We start from the raw sequence: 24,779 nt of genomic DNA on the forward strand, positions 1-24,779 counted from the left end.
GTAATTAGGTAAACATTTATAACTTCAATCTCATAGTTATTTAAATATTTATTTATTCTATTATTTTTCATTTTCTAATTATTTTTTATTATTATCATAATTAATTAAATATTTTTTACTTAATTCTCGTAATTAATTCAATATTTACGACTATAATTTTGTAATAATGTTTTTTTTTCTAAATGTGGCCGTAATACTCCGTCGTAGTTCAGGCACTGTTGTGAAGTTCAAGTTCCGATAATAATGCCTCGTTTCTTTCTGGGACAAATGGTGGATATATGGCAGTTTTTAAAAGAAAACTGACGGACTAAAAAATCTCTTCCATGTGTGAGATGGTGACTGAAAGGTTTTCCAGTAATTTACCGGGAATTCTGTGTGAAAGAGATTAAAGAGAGAGAGGGAGAGAGAGAGAGAGAGAGAGAGAGAGAAAGAGAGAGAGATCCTGGCTTGCTATTGGCTGAGCCGTGCGGGGGGCGGGGCTTGTCCCGGTGGGGGTGGTGCTGCTGCAGTGTGTGTGTCTCATTCTTCAGGAGGAGCTGAGCAGAGACAGCGGAGTGTTTCTCCTCTCAGCGCCCGGCTCATGAATGAACAACACATACACACACACTCACACACAGAGACGGGACTGTTGAGACCCGCGGACTCGGTCTGACAGCGGCGCCGTCCTCTCTCCTCCAGCCCGGCCAGGGTGCACCGTCTTCGGGCTGCTCTCTGCGCGGACCCTCTGTGTTCTTCCGGAGCTCCGCCACCTGGCTGCTGGCTGCCCGCCCCGCTCCGCTCCGTGCTCTCTGCATGTGGGTGTTCGTGTGAGCGTTGGAGGACAGTTTCTCAGAGCTGCTGAGAAACACACACACACACACACACACACACACACACACACACACACACACACCTTGTGGATTGGAGGCTACGCAGTGTTTCCCCGTGTTTCTGGATGGATTTTTGATGGTTTACAAACCCGCTGGATTAACATATGGACTGACTGAACTACAGTGGAAGTAACAACCTCCAGATCTACACACACACACACACCACACACACAGGTGAGACACATTTTTCACTTTGTGTCGCTGCAGGAGAGAAAGAAGCAGTTTAAATCTCTGCGCTGTGATTCTGCTTTTGATGGATTATGTGCATGTCTCAGTGTGTGTGTGTGTGTGTGTGTGCGTGCGTGCGTTTCTGTGTGTGTGTGTGTGTGTGTGTGTGTGTGTGTGTGTTCTGGGGGGAGTGGGGGGGGGGTCTGAACATGGCTCAGCGGATAAGAATGTAGCTCAGTTAGACCTTAGCCAACACACAGGTCACATGGACCTGACACACACATCAACACACACACGATTGTACTCTTATAGAAGAAATTATTTTCAATCTAAATATTTCTGCGAATAGATAAAAGAATAGAGATTAATTGTTTGTTTGCTTGCATGAAAAGGCTTTAATTCGCTGACATGTTGAGGTTCTGGCTGATGACCTAATTCCTCTTGGATGCATTTTAAATCACAAAAACAAACATGCAGCAGCTGTAAATGTCCTCATGACACTGAGACCAGCAGGTAAATGTGGACACACACACACACATCATGTTTATTCACAGATTAAAGAGAATAGCAGGAGAGACTGGCGGGGAGCAGCAGATAACTGAATAACTGCTCCTTCAATGCTTGGACTGTAAATTCAACATTTTTGCACAATAATCTGAACATTGTGTCATTCTCACTCTGTTTTATCAGACTTACTCTTTTTGACAAAAGTGCATGTTTCACTTACTGATTTGTCCATTCTGGGTTTATTCAAATTCTCATGTTTTTTAATGTTTTGCTCCCATTAATGGAAAGCAACAGTCATAACTCTGAGGCAGTAAGCGTATTTTAAACAGCTAAACTTAAGGTTTTTGCACATTTTGTCTCCTCATGAGGAGAATATTTGTTGCTTCTGATGTTCTGGAAGGTTTATCGGATGAAACAGATAAAGAAGGGTGTGGATTTTCATTGTTTCAATAGTTAAAACTGTCATTTTTCAGCCCCGGTCCTGTGTGCTGTGCTGCAGTGAGATGTTCTGTAGCTGCTCGAGGTGTTTGAGCTCCTCGCTGTGTGAACTCCACCTGCAGTCACAGAGCTGCCCCCGAATCCACCAGGACTAAAGTCTGTAGGATTATAATGTTGTTTATAGTTTGTTTATTCATAAGAGATGAATCAACGCTGACATTAAACATCAGATGTGCAGTGGAGTTAGCTCAGCAGCTAATGTTGGCGTGACACAGAAATATGTCCAAATATTTCAGAGGACAAACATAATCATCTTCTCGCTGGACTTATTTAAGGCTCTGCACACTATTATTAGCTGGATATTGATATTGACTGATGCATTTTTTTTGTTATTGACCGAAATGTTTCCCAAAAAAACTATAAACGCATCAAGTGTTTGCTCACATTCTTCATCTGCTTCACATTTTTTCTTTGATTTAAAGACATTTTGCCGTTTTTAGATCATTTCTGCAGGTAAAGTGTTTGCACTGCTGCTTTGTTTGAACATTTTGGATTTTCGTCAAAGCTGCTTTATTCATTTTTGGGCCACACAGAGGCAGTTTAACAGACTGTAAACACAACACTGAGCTGTTCAATTCAAATCAATCAATCAAATGCTCTTTATTGTATAGAGTCAACTATACAACGAAATTGGGAGTGCCACTGCTTAAGGTGCATAGTTAAAGCAGTCATAACAAAACAAACATGATGAGTAAAACATTTGAAATACAGTAGAACACTGAGCTGAAACGGGGACAAATACAAGGACGTGTGATATAAATAAATATAAAAATAGATAATTTACCACTAAAAATTACAAATGGTATAGACAAGGTAGATAGTGTGTTGCACATATTTATCATATTGCACATATCATTTTTATTACACAATGGGGCATTTAGAATGTAGTTTTTGTATCCTGCTTTTTTATTATCCTTTGTGGGTGTTCATGGTGAACTCTTTCTTTTAGCTCAGGTTTTGGTCTGATCATGGCTGATCAGCCCATGCACAGTTACCAAAAAACACTTTCTGCTGCAGGAAACTTGAAATCACATACTAGCATCATGCCTACTCCATCATCATTATGCAGCTAAGCATGTGTTATTTGGATAAACTGGCCATATCAGGAATCTAAATTCTCAATTTCATGTCTGAAAACATGTTGTATGAGACATTAAGGATGTGTAACCTGACTCATTCTGGGATGGTTGAGTGTGTACAGTACGCACTATGCTGTGTGAACACACTATATACTCAGTTTTACGTCATATTTAGAATGGTAGAGGAAAATATCCCACAAAGCTACAAAAGGTCTGAAAAGCTAATTTGTGAAAACTGTTTCGTTTGTACAGGCAACAAAATACGACCTATGTTACCATTTGGAGTTAGTGGAGTCCTCTAGTGGCCATAGTGATGATGACTGATGTCGAGGTGCAGTTTAAATAAAGGAATTCACACTCTGGGGAGGTGGGTCATGTGTTGATCCATTATTTCTGATATGCTGTGATCAGACAGCTGTTTAAGGCCAACCTCCATGGTAAATATTACATTATTCTGATCAGTACGTTGATGATTCTGCAGACTGAAAGTAGCTTTAGCTCGGTGTTAGCCTACAGAGAGAAGCTGAAGGACACCAGGTTCATCTTCATGCTCTGATGGGACCTCATGATTTGATTAGGAGCCTCAATCTGCTGCGTTCTGCTTCGTTTCCTTTAATTGGGTTTGATCACGTTCACAGTGAATCTCTCTCAGGAGGACCGGTTTGTTCTGGTCCACACCAGAGAACGACTGAATCGTTCAAGTGACCATACCAACCTGAACAAGGATTTAACCAGCAGAGTTTGATTGGAACAGACTAAACGTTGGCTTCTGAAATCGTCTAGGGCTGCAAAATTCTGTAAATTTTCCAAGTAGTAAACTTTCAATGGGAATATACAGGAAAAAAACAGGAATTTACAAAATTGAAGATTGGCAAAATTGTCATACTTAACTCAACATTCATGTTCAATAAAATAATTATAATAAGTTGATAAAGTTCTAATTACAGATAAATATATTGAAATGTTCTTTTACATGGATGTAAAAAATATATATATATGTTTGTGTTTGGATATGATATTTTGTTTAAATTACCCCCTAATTTCCAGTTAATTCCCAAGAATTCCGATTCCCGATTTGGAATATTTCCAAAATTCCCCAGCTTAATTTCCCATGGAAAGTTCCTGGAAATTTACCATCCATTTGCAACCTAATTCACAAGCCACTGCTTTGTTTCCTTTAATTGGGTTTGATCACGTTCACAGTGAATCTCACTCAGGAGGACCGGTTTGTTCTGGTTTCACACCAGAGAACGACTGAAGCGTTCACAAGTGACCAAGCCAACCAGAACAAGGATTTAAACCACCAGAGTTCCACTGAAACGGACTAAACTTTTGGTTGTGAACAAGCCTAGTGCTGCGAAATTTAGTGAATTTACCAAGTTGGAAACTTTCCATAGGAATAAGCCAGGAATTTACAAAGTTGAATGTTGGCAGAATTTAAGAGTAATATTTAACTCAACACTTATGTATTTGTTGTTTTGATTGTTTAAAAAAAAAAAATTAAAACTTGTTTGGTATGATACAGTTCGTTTAAATCATCCCCCAATTTCCAGTTAATTCCCATAAATTCCCATTCCTGATTTGAAATATTTCCATGAGTCCCGTCTTTACTTCCCATGGAGAGTTTCTGGAAATTTACCAGACATTTCCACCCCTTTGCAACCCAGTACACAGACCACCAAACAAACCGTAATAGGGATTTAACCTGCAGAGTTTGATTGAAACGGACTAAACTTTGGGTTGTAAAAACACCTAAGGTTGCAAAATTCCCTGCATTTTCCAAGTTGGAAACTTTCCATGGGATTAAACCAGGAATTTACAAAATGAATGTTGGCAGAATTGAAGGTAATATTTACCTCAACATTAATGTTTTTGTTGTTTGATTGTTTACTGAAATAATTAAATCTTAAAGATAAAGTTCTACTTGCAAATAAATCTATTGGAATATTTATAAGTTGTATTATTTTGCATTGTGTAAACAAAATGTTTATATATTATATATTTGGATATGATACAGTTTGTTTAAATTCCCATTTCCAATTTGTAATATTTCCAATATCCCCTTAACTTCCCATGGAAAGTTTCTTGAAATTTACTGGAGATTTTCTACCAATTTGCAACCCGATTCACAAGCAACCAAACGAACCGTAACATTTTAAGAGATTTCCTTAATTGTCATTGTATTAAAAAAGTATACAACAAAATTTACATGTGCTTCTCATGTATTCATTCATTAACCTTAACCGCTTATCCGCAATCGGGTCGCGGGGGGCTGGAGCCTATCCCAGCTGACACTGGGCGAGAGGCAGGCTACACCCTGGACAGATCGTCAGACTATCTCAGGGCTGACGCATAGAGACAGACAGTCACGCTCTCATTCACACCTACGGGCAATTTGGAGTGCACATGTAATAAATAGTCTAAAAAGATAAATAGTTTAAAGGTAAAAGATAAGTGGCGATGGATGCAATGATGTGTTATCGTCCATTTAGGGTGAGTGTTGCTGTGGGATACACACTGCTCCTATGTCTGTTTGTCCGTGATTTGTGTGTTCTGTAGCAGCAATTTAACCAAACTGCAGCCTTTTTTAACATATAATGACGTGTGAGTTATTTTTAGAAACACTCCACTCATATGTGTTGTTCTGTGTGGTGCTGACAATCTGTCCTGTCGTTTAGGTTATGTAGGAGATCTTGTTGTCAGTCACTCTGAGGGAAAGTGCTGAGTCAGGAGATAAATCTCTGTTTCCGTAGCGACCTTTCAGCTTCTATAAAATATTGATGAGAGCAGATTTTATTGCCAGAAGGCTTCGTACAAAAATGTATCAACAACCTAAAGCATCTGCTCTAAACCTCAGGACCACAATATAAAAACACCCATCGCTTAGAATAAACATCTGCATGTTACACACACACGCGCACACACACACACACACACACACACACACACTCTGCTCCTCTGTGGGTTTGGTTGTAACAGCTGTTCTTCTCTGACACTCTGCTGCTGCTTCCTGTCACTCTAACTTCCCGTCCTGAAAGAAAACTCTGCTTGTTTTCCCATTTGGCAGCTGAAATGCATCATGGGAAATATCTGACTCTCTTCCACTGTGGAAATGTTTAAACTCAGACATTTTGTTTGCTTCTCTCTGTCCCTCTTTCTAATAACGGCGTGCATGTTTCAGAGAGCAGGATTTAAATATTCATCACTTGTTAGAAGGTTTGCCATCGCTGCAATGTGCGGGGACGGGCGCCGAACCCTCAGCAGCAGCACTTGGCCGCAGCCGCCATCGCCACCGCCGCCACGACTGACTCCACACTTAACCCGTCCAGGCAGCGTAAAATCTGATTTAGGAAATGAGAAATTCCATTTACATTCACTCGGAAATCCCTCAAGTGTGCGATTGGAATTCCTGATGACTCGCCTTCACACTGCACACTTCACCTCCAGCACTTTATGTTAATGTCGGTGGAGGGGAGCGATGCTGTCAGGGCGCCGCCACAGCTAGAGCGCCGCCACAGCCAGGAGGAAGCTGCATGTGGGCAGTGAGGAGCTGATGGGCTCGACCGATACCGAGTGTTAGAGGCCGATATTGAGGATCATTTAAAGGGTCAGCACTGGTTTTACTCCTGAGGACGAAGTAACATGTCATGAGGAGTAAAACTACTGATACTACTGATATTACTACAAATAATACTACTAATACTGTTGATACTACTGATACTGCTGATACTACTGATACTACTACTACTACTACTACTACTACTGATACTGCTGATACTACTACCACTACAACTACTACTACAACGACTAAAACTGCTGATACTACAACCACTACAACTACTACCAATACTGCTACTACCACCAATACTACCGATATTACTACCACTAGTTCTTCTACTACTTCTACTAGTAATTCCAATACAACTACCACTACTACAACTACTGATACTGCTGACACGGCTGTGGCTCAGTTGGTAGAGCGGTTCGTCCAGTAACCGGAAGGTTGGTGGTTCAGCTACATGTCGAAGTATTCTTGAGCAAGATACTGAACCCCAAATTGCTCCTGATGCTGCATTCATCGGTGTGTGAATGAATTCCCAATGGTGGCAGGTGGCACCAGTGTGCCCGGCCACCAGTATGAATGTGTGTGAATGAGCGTAGTGTGTAGTATAAAGTGCTTTGGATAAAAGCACTATATAAGTGCGCCCCATTTACCATTTACCCCCATTTACTACTACCACTACTACTAATACTACTACTAATGATACTACTACTACTACTACCACCAACACTGCTGATGCTACTAACACTACTACTACAACTGGTACTGCTGATACTACTGCAGAAACTACTATCACTACTACTGCTGATACTACTGATACTACCACTACTACTAAAAATATTGCTGAAACTATACTGCTGATGCTACTGATACTATTTCTGATGCTGCTGCAGTCGTGTGATCTGTTTAGTGACAGAGTTATTTCACTTTGGGCTTCGAGTTTTTATGTTTCTGCACAAACCTGCAGGTTTTCGAGTCCGAAATCGGTGGCTGTGCAGGGGTGCACACAGATATATTTATATATATATATATATATATATATATATATATATATATGTATATAAAATTTTTGTTTATTCGTGCACTTTTTCTCTAATTTATGGCTCAGTTTATTCTGTGTTTAACTGTTTGTATTTTTCTATGGAGTCAAATTCCTTGTATGTTGCACACAAACTTGGCCAATAAAGCCGATTCTGGTTCGGATTTTGAGTCCATAACCACTGTGACATCATCCTTTGGTTTGTTGATGACTGTTTTTTGAAGTCTTGAGTTTAGCCATTTTACTGTCGCCTTCCTGATTTTTTGTTTCGGAGCCACAATCATTATGTTTGGACGATATGGTGGAGCTGAGTTATCGACTGGAACTAGCAGGGTTAAAACATGACCTTGCATACATTTAATTGTATGCAAGGTGCCAGAATGAATACAAAAAGCATGAAAACAGAATGAAAATATATCAAACAATTATCCTAAATAGTGCTTTGTAGAATCCTTAAAAAGATGGCAAATGTGAAAGTTTGAATGAGGCAACTCTATGAAAAATGGACAGATTTTGAGTTTGTTCATTATATTTACACCAGGGCCTGGTGTCAATTCTTGTGCCAAGTTAACTTAATTAAAATGCCAACGAGTCAATTAATTTGCAAATTAAAATTGTACCCATTGCAAAACAGGTCTATTTGGCTCTAAATGGACTATATTTTACTAAATGAACACCATGCTGTATAAACTAACCATTGAGACCATAAACTCATTATGAGAATGTTTACTGAGGTCACAAATCAGTTTCTCATAGACTTTTATACAATCTGACTTCTATCTGCAGCCAGTAGAGTTGCCCCCTGCTGGACGTTAGAAAGAATGTATGCTCTGGCTTCACTTTTCAGGGCTGGAGGTTGCCTTTTGGAAAGGATGCTATCATGTTGCATAGTGGGAAATGTAGTCAGTGCTTTGTCTAACTGATGCTCTTGTGTTTGAACTGAAAAAGATCCCTGCAGCAGGAGAAAGGAGGCTGAATGTTCAGGTGTCCAGTGATGGAGCTGATAATATCTGTGATAAGCTATCGGTCGACTCTTGCTGCCTTTGTGTGTGTGTGTGTGTGTGTGTGTGTGTGTGTGTGTGTGTGTGTGTGTGTGTGTGTGTGTGTGTGTTTATGTGTGTGTGTTTGAAACAAAAGTGGTCTCGTTGGTGAACATGTGGTGACTCACTCTGCAGTGTATCCGAGCGAATAATTACAGAGGCGTGTGTACACATGTGATTACGCTTCACAATCGATGGTCATTTTGATCGGTCCACCATGCTGTGTGACCTGTTCCTGTTGGTGCCAGATGGCTGGGTTGGTAATTAATCATAAAGAGGAAGGAGGAGGACGAGGAGGAGGAGGAATAAAAATACAAAGATGGAAGTTTAGACAAAGAGAAGAAAACAGCAGATGTCCCATAATTATTCTGCAGAAACATCTGGGCCGGATCAGGTGTGTGCATGATAAAAGAGATTATTTTCAGTTTCTTTTAATTTGTGAAAATGAAAATGCACAACCCTTATTTTTATGTCCGTGTCCGTGTGAAACCACCGTGTGGGAACCTGGGGTCAGGTCAAACAGCTCAGACCAGAGTTTAGAAATGAGCATCTGGTTTGTGAGCAAACTGAACGAACGTGATGAATTAAACAGTTTATGTCCTCCTGGCTCCAGCTAACAATGGTTTTATTATTCTAGTTAGTGATAATGTGTCAGTTATGTGATCCTCTGTGGTGAAACATGTATGAGATGCTCTTTCTGGAGCTGTAAATGAAAGAATGTAAAAATGATTTTCAGTGATTAAAGCATGATATGATGTATGACACACAGGTTGTGTTGTGATGCGGCTGTCAGTGTGTGAGATCAAAAGCCAGACTGTAAATCTTTCCACACTGGAGGAGTTTATGGCAGCATTATAAGTGTATAATTTTAAGGAGTATAATTATACTAGTTGTGGAGTTCCTCAGGGTTCCTTCATGGGATGTGTGATGTTTTCTGATGAACCTCAGCTGAGTTTATTTATAAAAATCCTGTTAAAAAAGTGGGTTAGCTTGAGTCCAGTTGGTGGCATGTCGTTATGGTTTTCCGAAAAGAAGGAGAATAAGAAAAATGAATGCCTGTTTTGAAGAGGGCTGTGGTCAACAACATTATGCTGCATCACCAGGACCACCTGGAGTTTGGGAAATGTGCATGGGTGGAAATTCCAGGCTGATGTGGATCATTAATTGCAGTACTAATGCAATGGCGTGCATGCACACGTGATCAGAACAAGCTGTCTGCAGATGCAGAATGCACAAAATCTGTCCGAACCTTAAGACGGTCAACAAGTAATGAAAAGTTATTAAGTTAGAATATATGTGGTGTTGCATTTAAGTAGTCATATGTAACAATATTGCAGAATTAGTGGTATATAAATATAATTTCTTGGAGACAAGGCTGCCTTTCAGATGTTCAGACCAATAAGATCTCCAATCTGAATGACAGAACAGGTCTATACCACCAAAAACGACTCATACGAGTTTTTCTAGAAATAGCCGACACTGCATTATACATAAACGTAAGGTTCAAAAAGCTGCAGTTTGGTTGAGTTTGTGCTCCGTCAGCACTTCTCTTAAGGTTAGGGCCAAACAGTTCTTGGTTAGGAAAGAGTTCAAAGAGGAAATAAATAACGTAAATGCTGGAAGTGAAGTAGTTAGGACGACGATGTGACTACAGGAAGTGACATAGTTCAGTAAAAACGTGATGCAGGAAGTTAAGAGATGTTTGAACCACATGCTGCACTTAAACATGGGAAACCAACACTGCTCTCCTTGTGAAAGTTGCGAAATTTTATGTCTTTTTTGGTCATGTACATTGTTGTGGTATTTTGGTGTCTTTATTGTTAATTTGGTGTATTTTTATAAATTTGTGTCTTATTTGGTAATTTTGTCTTTTTTTTGGCATTTTGACTGTTCTTTGTAATTGTGTGTCTTTTTTGGTCTTTTTGTGTCTTCACCAACTTATGTCTTTTTTGTGCTCATTTTATGTCTTTTTGTGGTCATTTTGTGTCTTTTTTGTTAATTTTGTATCTTTTTTTGGTGTTTTTGTTTCATATATGTCTTTTTGGTCTCCCACCCTAACTGACACTTTTGTGCTTTAACTCCGCCTCGCTGTCATTCACAATTACTATGTCCACTAGAGGGCGGCACTAACTTCAAATGGAGACATGGGGAAGGGGGTAATTTTTAAGGGTTGGACAGTCTCGTTCAGACGGGGTTCGTCACATTCAGTCAGCTTCTTACACTTCATCCTGCGTCGTACAGGACCAGATATAATCAGACCAGGAGGAGCCAAAACAAGGTTGTCTAGCTGTTGAAGTGTTTACTGAGAGTCTGAACATTACCAAGGTCTTCATCTTACCTTCACCTCCAGAGAGGAAGGACAGCATACCATGGTCATGAACAAATCAAACATTCTTTATGTCTTATACAATATTCTTCCGCCGCACAACCTTGTGAACCGTATAGGAGAAAGTGTGTGTGTGTCTCCAGGTTGAGGAGGTGACCCTGCTGTTATTACCAGAAGAGACATTATCTAACTGCCGTTCAGCTTCCAGTTGGCTGCAGCGTCGGTTCAGTATTTTATTGATCAGTGAGAGCGTATGAATAGTTCAGAGCAGGTTTTTAATCCAAAGCTTTTAAGCCTCTAAAGCTGTAAAGTCACAGATCTACTGAGCTAAAGTTCAGTCGCGCATATAGACTCAGAGCAGGGGAGCAGAGCCGGTCTCACTCTGTCCACACCTATAATAATACTCCAGCAAGCACCTCTACAGCTTATTATTACCTTCACACAGGACATTATGGTTCAGCTTTTTGTTTATGCCCCTTTGTCTGTTTGTCAGCAGAAAAACTGCAGGTGGTTTTCATGAAACCTGGTGGAAGTTTTTAGCATTTTTCTGAGGAAAAAACAAATTATGTTTTAGTTTTTTATCATTGCGAGATAAGACATTTTGTGCTTCATTCATGTGACGTTTGAGTAAACAGACAAATGAGTCCCCAACTGAGCAAATTCACGTCACATTTTTACCATCATTTAACAAACAAGATCTCCAACCTAAACTCGAGAATACGACACAAAACGACACATATTGAGCTGTTTGTACAAGGTTTGTTGGGTCATATTTTAGGGGAGAACAGTCTGCATTTAACACACTGCAGCCATAATAATTATACTGCTAATTATACATTTGTAGAACGTTTCTGGGTATGTTTTCTGTTGTTTTAGAACGTTTTTTTTTTTTATCAATACTAACATGGAAAAGGCTGTAAAGGGCAGTAAGTAAACACAGTCTGTCATTACTTTCGGGCAGTAATTCAGAAGGCACCGTAACTGTAACCTCCAAGTCTGGTTATTAGCAAATAGAGAGCAAACGAAATGGCGATTTTTGTTGGCTGATCCTGAAGTTAGCATCATGGGTCTGTTAGAGTTCTCCTCTGGGATTTTGCATTATTGCAGAAAATTAACATTTCTGATGCTGACATGTTTCGTTCAGCAGGATAATCTTCACAGATGAACTCCACTTTTATGATGTTTGACGCATTAATAGAGCGACAGAGTCTTCAGACGCTCTTAGACAAGCTAACCAGATATTAGACAAACTAGCCAAACTGTAGCCAGATAAATGGTTTATTAACATAATCTGTGAAAAAACAGGAGGCGGACTAGTGAGAGAGTTCCTGTCTATGTCCGGTGTGGTGACGTTTAATGTCCCGACAGCCACTGTTGTCTCATTTAGCCACATGTTAGCAGACACATTTTTTAAGGAGATTCACCAGTGGAGGTATTTACTAGGGGTGTGAATCCCCAGAGGCCCCACGATATGATTTTATCCCGATAGTTGAGTCATGATACGATATTATTGTGATTTTAATCATTGTGCGATATGGTGAGTGTTGATACAATAGATTGAGATTTAACTGTTTAACTGCATTTTGTGTCCACAAAATTAAATTCAATCAAGAATTGTTTTTTCCAATCAGAGAAAATTCTCAGTCTATTCATCTCACTTCAGTCTTTTTATTTGTCTACAATGAGAGTCAAACCCACAGACTGACCAACAAAGACTGAACTGAACTGATATCAAACATGTATGGATGACAACACTTGCAGCATTTTATCAAACGTTCACAAACAACAAGCTTCACTGCTAAAAAATGTTTTTGAATGAAACAGAAAAAAAGACCAACTTTGCAGCGTTATTCCGACAACTTCCACACAAGACATCCTGACACTCAATTTCTACATTATCTCTGGTAAATTTGAAGAAATTTACAATTTAGACAATTTTTTTTTTTGGTAATTTCTACTTTTTTTCTAGTAAATTTAAGCTTTTTCTGGTAATTCTGCTTTTTTCTTGTAATTTTGACTCCTTTTTTGGTCATTTTGACATTTCTCTGGTAAATTTGACTTTTTTCTGGTAATTCTACTTTTTTCTGGAAATCCATACTTTTCTCTTGTGATTTTGACTTATTTTCCTGGTAATTCTATTTTTTTTCTGAAGGCAGATTAATTGTTTTTCTTACAGTAAAACTTTAGATTTAATGTAAAAATGTATTTTTAAAAATGGTAAAAAGAAAAAAAAAAAAACAACAACAAACTTTTAGCCTTACTTTGCAGCGATAATTCTACAACTTCCCAACATGATATCCTGACGCATACGGAGCATATAGATTCCTAGACATCTTCTAGTTTCATATGATACCAGGATCTCCAGGATATTCATAAAAGTGAGCCCGGTATGGCCTCTGGAACGGCAGAAAAGGCAGGCTGTCGGAATGCTAAATATAGATACTTGGCGGCCATGAATTGATATAATGTCGCCATGCAAAATTTTCGCGATACTGTGATGTTTTGATATTTTCCCCCACCTCTAGTACATACTAACGTGTTTTATGTCGTACAACAGAACACGAGCACCTCTTCAACTCGTGTTAACCACAAACCTTATTTCAGCTTCTAACCACCAACACATTCAGAATTTTCATTGTAATTACTGCCACCTACTGACATAAAAGGGCATTACAGGACGTTCAAATCGGTTCTGGTTAAATCATATTTTTGTGATCTAATTCATGACGTCTGTGGAATCAGACTGATGGAGATCTGTCGTAGTGATGAAGAAGTTTATCTCTATAAGAAAGTGAAAATGTGAAATTATTTCTTCAAAGCAGCAACTTTTTCTACTAAAAATTGCATTTTTATGTCTAACTGTCTTCATTCAGTTCTTGGATGATAAAAATCCAGAATAATGACCCCATCACTGTTTTATAGAACTCTCTTCTTGTTTTATTTGATCCTCCTCCTTCATCTCTCTTTCTCTCCGTCTCTCTGAAGAGCTGCAGTGGTGTTTTAACTTCCCCTCCGCTCTGTAACGAGCTTCCTGCTCTATTGTCTGCATTACAGTAAAGTGGACCTAACCATTAAAATATGGCTGATCAATATTTCAAAGCTATATGCTGTATAATATTAATGTTACAAGCTCTGCTGAGTGAGCCTGGATGTACTCTGCAGCTCTTACAGCTGATACTATAATAATACGCTTTATTCTTCCTCTCTAAACCCAGAGACTTCTCCTCCTCCCTCTTCTAATAATAGACATAAAAGTTCTGACTTTTAGGAATAATAAAAATCCAATTTTCTTCACTCTACACTCCGATTTCACTTCCATTAACCCTATGAAGGCCAGCGAGCTGTTTCAGGGTGCTTTTTGCTCCTTTCCCTCCCTATTTTTTCCTCTCTGTGTCCTTGTATTTCACTGCAATACATAAAATCTTTAGGTCCTGCAGCTCTATGGAATCAGCACAATCATGGCTAGAAGTGGGAACAACTCAAACATGTCTTTGTGCAGAATAGCACAGTTAGAATGACAGAAATCAGAAAAAAAGTCAAATTTTTATTGGAATAAAAAGTAATTTATATATACAACACTTTTCACAAATATCACAAATGTTGTAAAAAAAAAAAAGACAAAATTACAGAAAAAAGACACAAAATAACCAGAAAAAGACACAAAATATCAAAAAAGACACAAAATTACAAAAAAGAGAAGTACATGTACATGTGAAGTATTGTCATGTTTGCGGCCTCTCCTGTCCTCTCCTCTCTGCTCTGTGTAAGTGAATATGTGTCACGTGACCGTTGGTCTCAGCAGAATCAATCATGTCTTCACAGTGTCTCTGAGGAGCAGAATTTAATGTTTTGAACAGGATCTGGTTAGTGCAAACACTTTATTTTAAATGACATATGTAGAATAAAGAGATTCTGACACAAATATCAACATTTTATCAAAAGTTTTGTTCACTTTTTGAAACGGAAACTTTCATAACCGATGATCTGTTCAAGGACCGTCGGAAAGTTCTAATTTCGATGATAAGGTCTGTTTTTATGGGGGTTTTTTTAATGATAAACGGCATATTTTTGGCAAGTACATTAAGAAAACATATGCTTCAATGTTGGGTCCAGAGAAATTATAAAATAAAAGTTAATAGTTTTCTTGTCAGCAAATCCAGATCAAAATCGACAATCAGCTGCTGAGAAAAGTCCAACAAATGCTCCGTTTCCTCGTGTTTGTTTAGTGACCAGCTGTTCCAGGAGATGACTGAGTGGAGTTATGTGTGTGTGAGATATTTCCAGTTTATATCTCCTTTTATTTGATATGATCCTGTTTTAATTGCTGACCCGTCTCCAGCAGAACGCAGCAGGGCGGCCTACAGATTCATAATAAGCTGAATTAACAACTATTATGTGCTGATTATGCCCATGGCTGCGTCCTACTGCTCCTCCCTCTTCTACCTCTCTACCACTCTGTTGTTTCCATCCCTCCCTCCTCTCTCTCTCTCCCCCTCTCTGCTAATGGTTTCTCCATTAACCCCACCTGACGGCTGTGTGGGTAATTACAGATTTATTTACGGCCCACAGCCACACACAATGAGAAATAAATAACGTGTTTGACCAAGCAGAAAGAGACATTAGCCAGCCGTGCCTTTCACAGATTTAACCACACACACACACACACACACACACACACACACTGACTTTAATGGAAACTGTTGCCAGAAGGTCTGTCGGTGCCGTCCTGTACAGTTTTGTCTCTAGGTGTCCTTGTTGCGGCTGAATCTCTAGTTTTATTTCTCTGTCTCTGCTGCTCTGCTGTGCTACACAGTGTTTTAAAATAAAATCAATAGAGACTCTGGTGCAGGTGTATATACAGTTTATACTTTATTTAGTCAGAAAGTCACATTGAGATCTGAGTCCTGAGTCCAGAGCTGTTGTCGCTGTTCTGTCTTTTGGCCATTAGGTGGCAGCAGAAACAACTTAAAGACACAACAGTGACATATTATCACCTTTTAAAATTAGGGGAAAAAGTTACAGATCAACATGATGATTCATTAGGAGTCTTTTGTTTGTTTGTGTCAGCTGATGAAAACCTTTTTATGTATTTGTTTATTTGACAGGAGAATACTAGAGTTGGCTATCAGCTCATTTTCATCTATAGTCCCTAATAAAACAAAAGTACGATAAAATTAAAGCTCAGGTACACTGTAAATTTTTTTTTGTAGAAATGACAGTAAAACACTGTCAAATTGCATCAGAAATGGGGCGTAAAATAAAAAATTTATCACAGCAGTAGATGCTTTTAATTATCGTAAGTCAAGGAATAGAACAAAACTTTTAAACTGTTGAAAACACACAGTTTTGTCATGTAAAATTAAAGGAGTTTTTCAGTCTAAATGACAGTTTTTGCTGTTATTTACATTTAAATTTACAGTAGAAAACCCATACACTGTATTTGTTACGGTGAAATTCTGGCAACCACAGCTGCCGGCATTTTATCATTAATTAAACAGAATTTTTTTTTTACAGTGTAGTATTCAAGGTTGTAAAGAAAGGAGAATTAAATTTTCACTAAACAACAATCACACTGAGATGCAACAGGTGTTAGTGTTGATCTACGTGGACATGATCGGGTTGTTTTTAATGATTTAATGCTTTCAACTTCACTTTAAAATCAGCAGAGGTGTGGCATTCTGTATCAGTCCAATATTCTCTCTTTTTGCTCCGTTTTTTCTCCGTCTCCACCACCTGGGCAATTATATGATCGCAATTATATGATCACGATTAGTGATCGCGATAAATTTCAGGTCGATTACGATGATCGGCTGTGAGCATATTTACTTGATCAAACATGTCGGAAATGTGCGTGACAACAGCCTTTCAGAGAAGTAAACAGAAAGACCGAACATGAAGCTAAACGAAGAGCTGATATCAGCAAAATTGATGTCAGCCAGAAATAAGTTATTACTGAATGGAACTTTGTCAAATCTCACAATTTGTTTATTTTGAGTCTTATACCTGCAAAAACGCTCAGTTCTGTAAAGTAGTTCACTGTGTTATTTTCTATTTTTCTACATTTGTTGTACTGTGAAGTAAAACTAGTTTTTATATTAATCTATGCTTTGTGATTTACTTCGTATGTTAATAAAATATTGAAGTAATCTCTAGTTTCTTCAGTTTTCAGTACAGATGTTTTAAAAAATATTGATAGTAATCGAGATTGGATGATATAAAAAATATATATTGTGATCTTTTTTCTTGCCATATTGCCCAGCCCGATTCTGAGGTCAATGTGTCTCTGTAGCTACTAAATGCAGTGTACGGTGGGTTTTTACAGCTTTTTTGTCTGAAAATGACACTATGAGAGCACAAAATCACTTGAAAGTAAAAAAAAAAAAAAAAAAAAAAAAGACTGAAAATGGTTAGGAGCTACAGAAAGACACAAAATTACCTTAAATAAATGCAAAAATGCTACAAAGAGATACAAAATGGCTACAAAGACTACAAATCACCAGAAAAGAAGCAAAACAGCTACAAAAGGGGCTCAAAATGATCAAAAAGAGAAACCAAACATCAACAGAGAGACATAAAACGATGACAAAGATCTGCAAAATAGCCAGAAAATGATACAAAATATATGCAAAACCACTACAAAGGGATGTAAAAAAGGCTACAAAGACACTCAATCACTCAATCACTCACTCAAATTTCCGTGAAACTGACACGGATTTCGCTACAATGCAAGTTAATGACAGTCATATCCCGTGGCTATTCCAACATACAAAGTGATTATGTACATTCACTGAGTGAATATTTAGAAAATAAAACGTATATTTCTCGCTAGAAATGTGATCAAAATCCATTTTTATGCAGAAACTCAAAAAGTCAAAATATTGATTTTTTTCACTAAAAATGAGAAAAACGCCATGTTTTTTGTTCTGACCGCCGGGACCTTGAAAGTCACGTGACTTGGACACAAACCAATAGGAAACCACAGATTTTGAGTTAAGCAAATCTGTGGCTATTTCACGGATTCCTGTGAGACCAGGTTCCCTGTGTGAGTCATGCAAGTGAAGGTCACCTCTAACACTCTGAAGGTCGGGACACAGGATTAGTCGTGACAGGAGGTCGTGAGAAAGACTCAGCCTGGAGCTGTGGTGCTTTCTAACTCTCCATACTAAAGCCAAATACTTACACAAGTGTTTTGAAGTTATTCTGTAACCTGTAACAAGCATAAAAACTGCTGATCATGTCAGGATTTGATGTTAAATTATTTACCTGTGTACAGACAGTTTAAATTAACTGGTTTTGTCTGTTAAAAAGAAAAAAAAAAAAAAAGTCACAGTTGATAATGGACTCTTTATTTCTGCTTTCTGAGTGTTAATTGGAGGAACCTGTTAGTCATATGCAGAGAGAAACGGAGAGAAAAGTATGTTTTCAGCTCCAGTCAGCTCAACCTTTCGTGTTTTTTGTAGTGGTTTTGTCTCTTTTTTGAAACTTAGCAGTGATTTAGTGTCATTTTGTGTCCTTTTGTAGCCATGTTGCAGATCTTTGTAGAGGTTTTCTCTTTTCAGTCATTTTGAGTCCTTTAGAAGCTGTTATGTGTCTCTATATAGAAGTTTTGCATATTTAATGTAATTTTGTGTCTTTTTTGTAACCATTTTCAGTCTTTTTGGGGGTGTTTTGTATTTTTTCTGTTAAATATCAGTGTCTTTGTAACTGTTTTGCATATGTTTAGCGTAAATTTTTATCCCTTTGTAGCCATTTTGAAGATCTTAGTAGACATTTTTGTTGTCTCTTATGCAGAGAGAAACGGAGAGGAAAATATGTTTTCAGCTTCAGTCAGCTCAGTGTGGACATGGTTTTAGACCTGACTCAGTTTGTGATGTTTCCGAGGCCTAAACACAATAAAACAGCTCCTGTTTGTTGTTTGTAGACAGGAAGATTAATGTTGGCTGCTCATAAAATGATTGATGCTGTTTTCTTTGCCTTAAAAAAAGTAACTATTGCTTTCAAAGACTTCCAGAAGCAGAGACGTGTTTGCCCACTTTTTTAATCTGTTATTTTTATTTAACGTGCAATAATACATTTGGCCTCATGCAAGAACAAACACATTAGATCTCAAGTGTGTACAAGAACCTGCTGCTTCTGAATTTACATTTCTTTTAGACTCAAACACTTTACCATGTGTAGGCATGTCAGGCTCTAACTAAAGGACTGCATGGGTCTCTTCTTGTCTTTTCTGGTCATTTTTAGTGTCTTTGTAGCAGTTTTGCATATATTTAGCAGGCGGCAACCTCCGTGCCTGAGCATGTAGGCCACCAGGAAGTGCATAAAGCCTGCAATTCACCGGAAATTCCAGTAGTGGATGCTAAGTTTGGCTGCAAAAGAAATCTGCCCATTCATTTCAGTGCTAAATTTGAAAACTTCTCACTTGATTTATTACCTCAGAAAACTTTTTCAGGGACAACATTATGGTCTCAATCGCTAGTAAAAAATCTTCTTCAAGACAATTTGATGTCAATAGTTCTAATACTGGCCCCATTTAGAAGAAAATAGAAGATAAAGAATCGTATGATTTGGGGCGTGGCTACAGGTCACTGACAAGACGAGCCGTCACCAGGAGAGGAGCAGAGCAATGCGTATCCATGGAAACGTGTCAATAAAGTTATATATAACGTTATATAGATAGAAAAGAGGACGTTTACCGATTTGATCTCATAACTTTGACCCTTTCACACTGTATTTTCACTTAATGACAGTTTATTTGAACGTTTTGTTCAGTAAATATGTCTTGTTCAGCGTTTGGTTGGACTAACAGACACTCCAAGGAGTCGCTGCTCAGTTTTCTGAGGTAAGAAAGATACATTTTGTTTTTGTTTTTTTGCTAGCCAAAACTAACATCCCAGTTAATGCTCCAATTTATGCTAACATGAATTAGCAGCAGCTTCTCTCAGTCGGGTTGCCGGTGTAGAGAGGCTGTAGTCAGTGTCGTCAGATCCTTCGTGCTCCGCCACAGTCCAATTATGGTCTGCTCCGCGTATCGGAAACAAGATGGCGACGCAAGATGGCGACGAGTGTAACGCTGAACTCGAGGCTTCCAACAGGCAGTCCACAAACCAATGGGTGACGTCACGGTGACTACGTCCATTATTTATATACAGTCTATGATATTTAGAGTCCTTTCTTGACACTTTGTGACTATTTTGCAGATCTTTGTCATCATTTGTCTATTTGTTGATGTTTTGTTTTCCTTTTTGGTCATTTTGAATCCCTTTTGCAAGCGTTTTGCGTGTCTTTGTAACCATTTTGTGTTTTATGTGTCTTTGTTGATGTTTGGTTTCTCTTTTTGGTCATTTTGAGCCTTTTCGTAACTGTTTTGCTTATTTTCTGGTTATTTTTAGTGTCTTTGTAGACATTTTGTGTCTCTTTGTGGAAGTTTTGATTATATTTTGTATCTTTTTTGTGCCTTTGTGGCCATTTTGCAGATCTTTGTTTTATTTCTCTTCGTTGATGTTTGGTTTCTCTTTTTGGCAATTTTGAGCCCTTTTGTAGCCGTTTTTCTTCTTTTCTGGGCTTTTCTGGTAATTTTTAGTGTCTTTCTCGCCACTTTGTGTCTCTTTGTAGAAGTTTTGCATATATTCAGCCTAAATTATTGACAATTTGTAGCTATTTTTTTTTTAGATCTTTGTCGTCGTTTTATGTCTCTTTGTTGTTTCGTTTCTCTTTTTGGTAACGTTAGAGCCCTTTTCGTAACTGTTTTGCTGGTCATTTTTAGTTTTATTGTAGTTGTTTTGTGTCTATTTGCAGAAGTTTTGTATATATTTTGTATCATTGTCCGGCCATTTTGCAGATCTTTGTCGTTGCTTTATTTGTCTTTGTTGATTATTTTCTCTTTTTGGTCATTTTAAGCCGCTTTCATAGCTGTTTTGCTGTTCTGGTCATTTTTAGTGTCTTTATATGTCTTTGTAGACGTTTTGCGTATAATTAATGTAATTTTGTGTCCTTCTGTAGCTCATTGTAACCATTTCCAGCCTTCTCTGTTTCCTGCATTTGTGTGAAGCCTACACACGCACACACACACACACACACGCACACGCACACACACACACACACACACTCATCAGGATGTCTCTAGCCTAATCCTCCCTGTGAGGAGTCAGATTTGTGTGTTTGTATCTTGTCTTTTCTTGGCGTCTCCTGACTCAGATCCTGAGCGCGCGCACACACACACACACACACACACACAGACACGCCTGCTAATAATCCCTGCAGCTCTGATTGTTTTCAGGTCATTATCTGTTTGCTGTTTGTGCTGCTGAGCTGTGTGTCACGTTTATGATGGCCAGTTCTGAGGATTAAATGTTAACCAGTGAGCGAGCCTCTGCGCTGTTTGGATGTTTATCTCTCTGTTACTTCACATTCATACACACTCCGCTCTGATTTACTCTGCGTCGTTAACACCTCCGCTGATGGGAGTTTTACTGTTATTTATCCAATCAGGAGCCGGCTTGCAGAGCCTTTCTGTGGTTTAAAGACCTGCTGACGTTCAGAGATTGATGAGATTCAAATAAAATCTGAGAATGATTCTTTGTTCCTCTGAGTGGTTTGAGGTTCTACTTTTGTTTTTATTTCAGCTCCAATAAGATTTTCAGTTGATTGCATGAAAAGTGACAGAAATAGTCGTAAAAAATGAGTGTCAGATTCTTAAAGTTACAGTAATAAAAACCGCAGAAAGCTTCAGGTTGTTGCTCTCATGCATCAGAAGAACCTTTCTCCTCTCTTCTCTCCGAGTCCTGTCCTCCTGGGTTTCAGCCCGTATGGCTGAAAACTGAAATACAGATATTGGAGCTTTAAAATGTTTTTTTCATGCTTAACCCTTTATCGGGCAAAGAACTATATTTGGTAACCTCAGTGGATATCAAAATGAGGTAAAATCTGTGTGAAAAAAGTCACAGATTTAAGAGAAAAAAGTGGGAATTTTTTTTTTTTTTTTCTCGTAGATTTGCCACTTTAAACTCCATTACCATTAATTTTAGATTTTTTTCTCATAAATTTGTAACTTTTTTCCCAAAATATTACCCCCCTCCCCCGGGTCCGTATGTTTTTTACACATTCTGGCAGTATGTAATATCCTCCAATATTCTCTAGGGTTGAAATTTGGAATTTGCAAGTATTTCAATGAGTGCCCTTTTAAGGGTTAAGGAAGGTTTCTTCCTGTCGAGCATGAACAGGATTCTTCCTGTGGGATCTAGCATGATAATCCTCCAGTTAACCTTGAATATTAAGTGGAAATTTTAGCCTGATGGCAGCAAAAACATCCTAAGGTTGACTGCAAACTGCAACAAAACTCAGAGATACTGTTTGTGTCTCAGTAGCATTGTTCAGGTGAACAACAACTCAGTTTATTTTAACAGCTCTTTTCAGGCACTTTGAGTCAATGTTGTGTCTCTCTTTGGACATTTTGTCTTTTCTGGACATTTTATTGTCTTTGTAGCCAATTTGTGTCCAGTTATAGAAGTTTTGCATATATTTGGTGTAATATTGTGTCATTTGTGGCCTTTTGTTGATCTTTATAGCTGTTTTGCATCTCTTTGCAGATTTTTTGTGTCTGTTTTTTAACGTTTTCTGTTTTTCTGTCATTTTTCATGTTTTTGTAGCTGTTTTATGTCTCTTTGTTGAAGCTTTGCAGAGATTTAGCGTCATTTCATGTACTTTTGTAGCCATTTTGCAGATCTTTGAAGACACTTTTTGTCTCTTTGAATTTTTGAGTCCCTTTTAGAAGCTGTTTTATGTCCCCAAGTTTTAATAAAGTTGGTGTATTTTTGTGTCCTTTGTAGACATTTTGCAGCTCCTTGTAACCATTTCGTCTTTTCTGGGGGGTATATATATATATTTTTTTTTGGTAATTATTAGTGTTGTTTAGCTGTACATATTTAGTGTATTTCGTGTGATTCTGTTCCCATTTTACAAAGCTTTGTTGCTTTATTTGGTCTCTTTGTGAATGTTTTGTTTGTCTTTTTGTGTTTTGTGTTTGTGTTTCTTTTTGGTTGTTTGGTCTTTTCTGGTCATTTTAAAGTCTTTGTAGATGTTTTGTGTCTATTTGTAGCGGTTTTATTTTGTGTAATTTTGTGTACGTTTGTAGCCATTTTGCAGCTCCTTGTAACCATTTTCAGTCTCTTTTTGGTGGTCTATTCTGGTCATTTTTAGTGTGCTTGTAGGCACTTTATGTATGATGTTTTGCATGTATTTAATTTAATATTTTATTTAATTTTGTTTCCTTTTTGAGGCATATTACAAAGTCCTTTTTTGTCATTTGTTATGTCTTTGTAGCAGTTCTGTCTCTATGTGGTCGTTTTGTGTCCCTTTGTGCTGGTTTTGCATCTTTGTGGTTGTTTGTCTTTCCCACAATAAATATTGTTGTGATATATTAAACATTATAGGATCCATCTTGTGGAGACCCTGATGTCAGTGAATCTGATGTAAATCTGACTTGCAGCTGTTAAATCTCTCCCTTTGGATGTTCAGATGAACAGAAACATATTTACTGTCTGCTGCTCAGTGTGGAAAATAATGAAGAAACAAATCTGCTGTATTGAATCTATTATTAAAGATAACAAAACAACATTTACCTGGACAGAGAGAGAGCCGCAGAGAATTCATGTGATCCTGTGTTCATATCTCATCTCATCAGTGTGTGAAGGTGTGATTGGATGGAGGATGAAGCCTGACCTGTGTGTGTGTGTGTGTGTTTCTGCTAGGATCCTCCACTTCAGTAGTTTTAGTTTTAGTTAGTCTCCAGTTTAACTATAATCAGCAAAAAGTTGTTGTGCAGACGGGTCCTCTGTGACTCAGGAACATCTGCAAGGTCTTCACCTTACCTTCACCTGCAGACACTCACAGTCCTTCACAACAAACCACAACATGAGCACACACAATAAACAAACCTGCAGATCTATGCCTGTTTCATGATTCAGGCTGCTGTTTGGCTGAAATGTTCCACTGTTCTCAGGAAATCTTCTGAGAAAATCAGAGGTGGCAAATGAACCCAATCATACAAAGCTTGTATATATTTAGTGTAATTTTGTGGCCTTTGCGGCATTTATGCAGATATTTCTTGCCATTTTTCTGGTCATTTTTAGTGTCTTTGTAGCCATTTTGTGTCCTATTTTTGTGACAAGTTTTGCATATATTTAAGGTAATTTTGTCTCCTTCTGGAGCCATTTTCAGCTCCTTGTAACCATTTTAGTCTTTTTTGAGTGATTTGTCTCTTTCTGGTAATTATTAGCATCTTTGTAGCCATTTTGTGTCTCTTTGTTGAAGCTTTGCATATATTTAGCATCACTTCTTGACACTTTGTAGTCATTTTGCAGATCTTTGTCTTTTTGTGGGTGTTTTGTTTCTCTTTTTGGTCATTTTTTTGTGCCTTTGTTGCCATTTTGTGTCTCTCTTTGGGTGTTTTGTCTTTTCTGTTCATTTTATTGTCTTTGAAGCCAATTTGAGTCCATTTGTAGACATTTTGCATATATATTAGTGTCATTTGTAGCCTTTTTGCAGATCTTTCTAGCCATTTTGTGTCTATTTTAAAACGTTTCGTCTTTTTCTTGTCTTTTTTTTGTCTTTTTGTAGCTGTTTAATGGCTCTTCGTTGGCACTTTGCAGAGGTTTAGTCTATTTTTCTGTCCTTTTGTTTTGTTTTTTTTTCTA

At 38.1% G+C, this 24,779-nt stretch overlaps 1 protein-coding gene across 1 annotated transcript in view; it reads left to right on the forward strand.

The window, feature by feature from the left end:
- Positions 1-478: 478 nt before the first annotated feature.
- Positions 479-24,779, forward strand: part of large2 (LARGE xylosyl- and glucuronyltransferase 2) — a 124,638-nt gene continuing 100,337 nt past the window's right edge. The window contains exon 1 of the mRNA XM_059348364.1: positions 479-1,043. The gene's annotated coding sequence lies outside the window, so the exon portion shown is untranslated. The remainder of the gene's footprint in view (positions 1,044-24,779) is intronic.

This window comes from Centropristis striata, chromosome 2 (assembly GCF_030273125.1).
Source record: "Centropristis striata isolate RG_2023a ecotype Rhode Island chromosome 2, C.striata_1.0, whole genome shotgun sequence".
Lineage (NCBI taxonomy): Eukaryota > Metazoa > Chordata > Actinopteri > Perciformes > Serranidae > Centropristis > Centropristis striata.